The following is a 6,376-nucleotide window of genomic DNA, read 5'->3' on the forward strand; positions in this document are numbered from 1 at the left end:
TTTTAAATGTTTTCATTTTTTTCTCTGATAAGGTTTCTTATTCTATGAGTAACCAGCTCATAGCCTTTGCCCAATTTTTAAAAATATTTTTTAAATTTATTTCAGAGAGGAAGGGAGAGGGAGAGATAGAAACATCAACGATGAGAGAGAATCGTTGATCTTGGCTGCCTCCTGCCCTCCCCATATTGGGGATCGAGTGGGGGAAGGGCATGTGCCTTGACAGGGAATTGAAACATGCATGACATCCTGGTTCATAGGTCGATGCTCAACTACTGAGCCACACCAGCTAGGCCTTTGCCCAAATTTTTAAAAATTTATTTTTCAATTGCAGGTGACTTAAAATATTATATTAGTTTCAACATAGTGCAACATAGTGATTAGATGTTTATGTAACTTACAAAGTGATTGCCCTGATGATTCTAGTACCCATCTAACAAAATACATAGCTATTAAAATATGATTGGAAGACTTACCCTCCCTGATTTCAAGACTTATTCTAAAGCAAGACAGTTTGGTATGTGTATAGAGACATATAGAATATATGTAGACAATGGAACAGACTAGAGAGTCCAGAAATATCCATATATATATATCAATCAATTCTTGACAAAGGTGCCGAAAATAATGTAAAAGGGAAAATTAAGCCTTAACATTCAACCATTGGCTTAAATGAATGTATTGACACCAAGTCAAAAGGAAGACAGGAAACTCTGCCATGCAGAGTCAAATATTAAGGTCAATATTATGGCAGCATGACAGAAGCACATTAAAGAAGCAGTGAAAATCTAAGTTGTCAGTCTTACTTGTCATTGTTGTCATGTTAGTTCATGCAAATAAACATTAAGGAGTTTATTCAAGAAATAACAAGTTTTGCAAACAAAATAACTCCCTAAATTGGTGATTTCAACATATTTCTTTATAATACTATTGATCTTGCTAGGACATCCTAATGTTACATTATCTGAATACTACCCAATCATGTTTGCTGCATTTTCCAGTGTTTGAAATATTCGCTAAATGATACAGTGTTTTGAAAACACAAAATAATTTCATTGTTATAAAAGTAAATGAGCCATAGCCAGATGGCTCAGTTGGTTGAAGTGTTATCCCAAGCACCAAAAGGTTGTCTTTATGTTAAAAAATTGTTCGGTTATTCTAGTTTCTTTGCATTTCCGTATGAATTTTAGAATCAGCTTGTCAATTTCTACAAAAAGTCTTCCTGCAATTTTGATTGATATTGGGTTGACTTTATAAATAAACTTGCTGATAATTAATATCCTAATAATATTGTCTTGAAATTCATGAACATAGTTGATTCATTCATTAATTTAGATCCCCCCCCCCCGAACATTTACAAGAACATAAAATATGCCAGGCATAGTATGCCAGGCATGAGTGCTTTGCATGCATCCTATTATTAGATGGATTACAATAGAAGGGACTGGGGAGGTGAAGATGTTAAGTAATTCCCCAAGGTCACTCAGTAAGTGGCACAGAAGGGAATTTGGGCCCGCATTCACCTGACTTCAAAGCCTGGATTTTTCTATTCACTCATTTACTTAAGTCAACTCTAGGGTTAAGTTAGGGTTATCATTTATATCTGCAAACCCCTCCAAAGTTTAGATTGTTCTAGAAAAATAAAGCACTTTGAACTCCCATTGTAAAGATGACTTCACTATTATTGTAAGGAAACAGTGTTAAAGCATGTGGAGGCATATGGGCATTAGAGATTAAATTATATTTCCCAAATTGCACTTGAGAATTGAGTGTGCCAGTTACAGCCTTTTGAGTATCTCCTTGTTCCCAGCACCTGGGATTCAGATTAATGAACAGCATACAATTCTTGTATTCCATTTCAAGAAAAGGTATTTCATTTATAAATTATCCATACAATCTGGTTTAGGATTTGTAAAAGGTTTTGAAAAAGGATCTGACAGCTCTTTATATAATTTGGGGGAATTACCTGTTATGAAAATTCAGTGAATTTTTTAAACAAATTTACCTGGGGCCAAAAAATAATAAAAAAACAACAACAATCAAAATATATCCAAAGTGGTTGTGATTCAAATTAATCAAGTTCCCGATGTAGTCCTGATAAGGAGTAAACTCAGGTTTAGTTTAAAAAATTCATAAAGAAAAAAAATCATGGCTCGAGAACTACTCTTTTAATATATATATATGTTTGTTTGTTTTTGTTTTTTTATTGATTTCAGAGAGGAAGGGACAGGGAGAGAGAGAGAGATAGAAACATCAATGATGAGAGAGAATCATTGATCAGCTGCCTCCTGCATGCCCCCTACTGGGGATCAAGCGGGCAACCCCAGCATGGAATCCAACCGTGACCTCCTGGTTGATAGGTCCACGCTCAACCACTGAGCCACTGCAGCAGGGCTCGGGGTCCACTCCTAAAGAAGAAAAATATTCAACAGCACTTGTTAAAAATAGAAGGCAGGCTTTATTCTGGCAGGCCCATGGAGACAGTTATAGGGACCACTGCAATGGGATTTCACAGTGGGGGAGAGAGTTGGGGCTCAATTCCAAATTCAGTATGGCCAAGTGGGTGAAAAATTACTAAGAGGCCACAGGGTGAGGGAAGTTCTGGCTAAACCTACCTAACTGAAAACAGGCCAGGTGATCAGACATCACCTGAGGGATGATGGGAGATGAGGAACCCCATCAGAAATGGAGGATAATCAAATACTGCGCCGGGGGTGGGGTGGGGGGGGTGGGGGGGAGGGGGGGTATTTCGGGGGGAGGGGAGCGGATTCTGGTAAACTGACTTGGCAGCGTTCTTGCTAAAATCGGATTTTACAAGAAAGTGCACAGAGGCACCTAGGAGAAAGTGTAGGGGCCTGACTAAAGTTTGACCAAGCAAAGAATCGTTGTCACTGCCTCAAATATTTCTAGACCCATTTCTTCCAGGAGCTGTCCAGGGCGCTTTGGGTCCCAGCAGCCAGTCTAGAGGGTCTAACAGTTCATTAACGTCACAGCAGTTTTGCACAACTGGAAGGCCTAGAGAGGGTGCACGTCTCAGCTTGAGAAGCCCTGCACTCTTTGATTCTCCTGTATGCAAACACCAGAACTGACAGCTGTTGGAGAGGTCTGCGCACCCAGGGCCCGCGGGCTCTTCGCCCCTCTTCGCGCCCCTTCCCCTCGCCCCTTCCCCCACCAAGGGAGAGGAAGCGCCCGGAGCCCGAGTACTTTCACCTCGCCTCCCACAGCTCTCGCTCCATCGCAGAGCACGTGCAGGGGTGTGCGAGTGGTTTACTGGGGCCCAGACGGCAGGGAAGGGGTAGGGGTGGGGTGCCGGAGAATGCTGGGCTCATCGGACAGCCTCCTCGCCCCGCCTGCCCCCCTGAAAGACGGCTCCAGAAAGGGCGTGGAAGGGAACCGGAGCAGCGGGGCGGCGGGGCACGAGTTCAGGCGGCGGGAGGCGGGAGGATGCCAGCGGCAGCGGCTCCTGGCGGCCGGACGCCCGCTCTGCCCGCTGAGCCGAGCCTCAGAGGTTTCCAGAGTGACGCCCGGGCACAGCGCGTCCCCCGGCGGCTCGGAAGACCCTCCGCCTCCCCGCTGGCCTGCTAACGGCGCACCCCGGGGTCGCCCCGCTGCTCCCGCCCCCCCGCCCCCCAGGTGCGCCGACGGCCTCAGGTGAGTCTAGCCCCGCGCCGCCCAGAGGCATCAGGTGTCGTGGGAACCGCGCCCGCCTCGCAGGGAGGAACCGCGATGTCGGAGCCGTCGGGGACTTAAAGCGGGAGGGTCGGCGCCCGGACGTCGGGTCTATGGAGGAGACACCGGTGGCAGGCGGCTACCAGCTGCAGGTGTTGGGCGCAGCGCCCGCCCGGCCACCCCGCCGAGGTCAGTGGGGGCGCGCGCGCGCGGGGGTCGGGCGGGGGTCCCGCGGGTCGGGTCGGCGCGCCCCCCGCCTGGGGACTCGGACCCGGCTGCAGTGGCTGGAGGCTCTGCCCCGCGCCCCGCAGCCGGGCCCCCGCCCGCCGAGAAGCCGGAGGCGGAGATGTCGAGAGCCGGGAGCCACCAGAGGACGTCTCCCCGAAGGCCTAGGGAGGGGAGGGGGCGGACTGCGTGCGGCGGCTCAGAGACGGTCTGGAGTCTCCGGACGGTGCACAGCCAGCCTCTTTTCGCTAAGATATCCCTTTATTAGAGGCGCGGGGGCGGACGGAAATGGGGGGGACACAAAGCCGGGGTCCTGGCGCTGGGCGAAAGCAGCGTCCAGCCGGGCTCGCTGGTCTAAGGGGCTCAGGGCGCAGCGGCCCGGCAGGAAGGCGCGGCGGCTGCGGGCTCGGCTCTCGGATGAGCGCGGTGGCCTTCACGCCCTTCCGGGAACCAAGTACCAGCCCAATAAAGTTAGCCGGAGCGCTCGTCGAGAAAAGATAAAAAGGTGAAGGAAGGAAGAAAGAACGGAAAAGAGACCCGAGGTTTGTGTCTGATGAAGTGACTACGCGCTTCCGGAGAAATGAGGTTGCGTTACTTGGCCACCAGGTGTGAGGCTTTTGCTATTGACACATAGTCCCTAGTTCTCTGTAATTTTCCGCAGCTCAATCCAGTTGTCTTTCATCGCCCTCAATAAACAACCCCTGTGTGTTAGTTTGTAGATTCCAATAATACCTCGAGATAACCACCCTCGGGACCCGCAGCTCCGCCCATCCCGCCTCCCGCTGGGCGCTCTGGGGTGGGTAGGGGTGTGCCCTGCCCCCCTTCTGCGGCTAGTGGTCTGGACTGGTTGCAGTTTTCACAGTGCACCCTGCTCCGAAGGGCATCTGGGAGGCGGCAAAGCTAACGTTTGCAGCAAGTTTAGCGGTCAGTCCTGGTACATGTAATATCTGTTCCCCGGACAACGAGGTGCGATGTGCTGAATAAATTAATTGGGGTTGGCTCATTTTCTCTTTTGTTCCTATGGGTTACTGTTACATGGCCTGTGGCTGGTTTGTTTAAAGTTTAATTTTCCCTGTATCAAAATAGAAAGGGCTTAATTGACCTCAAATCTGTAATTCACCAACATGTTTTATTATTAAGAGCTTCATTATGTTGATGTTCATATGAGTTTTGAGCAACATAAATCATCTTCATTTTAAGTCCCATAATAAGTAAAGTCTTTTAAAATGCTGATTAAAAACATCATACCTTTTTGAAGAAAAGAATAACATGTTCTTGAGTGAAAATCCTAAGGTACTGGTAAACTTTTTCTCTCCTTTATGTCTTTCCCTAAGAGCTATTGTACTCATACTTTGATAGGCATTTTAACATACACACAAGCCACACTTTAATGAGTCCTATTATAATTATTTCATTTTGAAGGGGTTTGTATGCTATTGTAAGTATATTTTATGTTATTGATTCAGCAATATCAAATATATATATATATATTAAAAACATATCCCATGCCTAGTTTTTATAGTGAATATCTATTGTTTGGAGATGCTGTGTTTACTATGAATGTCTCAACCAGAACCAACAATGGGATTCTAGGCTTGAATGTGGTGCCTAAACAGTGACTTGTCACATATTGTATTAATCTGTATAGTTTGAATTCCCCTTTGATTTCTGAGTACAAGTTATTAGAGAAATATCAAACAGAGCCATCCTTTTATATGGAAGGACTTTCCCTGGTGGTTTGGGGTATTTTATTTTGAACAGGTTTCCAGAATATCCGTATTAGTCTGAGAAAAAAGTCCAAGATAGGTCCCAGCTTCTGGAGTGACTTCTTGGTCACTTTGGAAAAGCTGACTATATAGACAATAAAAAAACCAGCCTTACCTTTTCAAAGGGACAAATGAAATAATAGCTGTGAAGTACCCTGAAAAGTAAAATGTGCTACAGAACTATCAAGTCTCCAACAAAAAGCAAATACAAGACACGGCTGCCTGGGATTTGGACTTAAATTGAGCTTCTGTGCTCCCTGTTGTAGGACAGTTAAATCCCCTGAGGCTCCCAGGGCCACTAAGAACCTTGTGGGCAGTTTTAGGAAACTGGTGGGGCTGTGGGGAGAGTGAGGCTGCTTGCTTGGTGTGAGGCCCTATGCAGGGGCTTTGGTTGCATTTTCACTTGTAATGCTCAGTACAGTCACATGACAGCACCTCCTGTTTTCATTTTGTAGAAGGAAAAACTGAGGGCCAGAGAGGCTCCTGTCACAAAAGTGTCAGTTGTAGAGCCAGGATTAAAAGACAATCAGAACTCAGTGGTTTAAAACTGTTTTGATAATCTGATAAATCTTTAAGTCTCTCCAGAAGAAAAGTGGCCATATCCACATATAAAAAAAAATGTCCCCATATAATTCCAAGGTCCATCTACCCTCTGAAGCCCTGACCTGGCTTTCAGCTTACCATCCATGCTCTATATCTGCCACTGAACGAGACAGAAA

Source organism: Myotis nattereri, assembly GCF_964212035.1.
Source record: "Myotis nattereri genome assembly, chromosome: 3".
Lineage (NCBI taxonomy): Eukaryota > Metazoa > Chordata > Mammalia > Chiroptera > Vespertilionidae > Myotis > Myotis nattereri.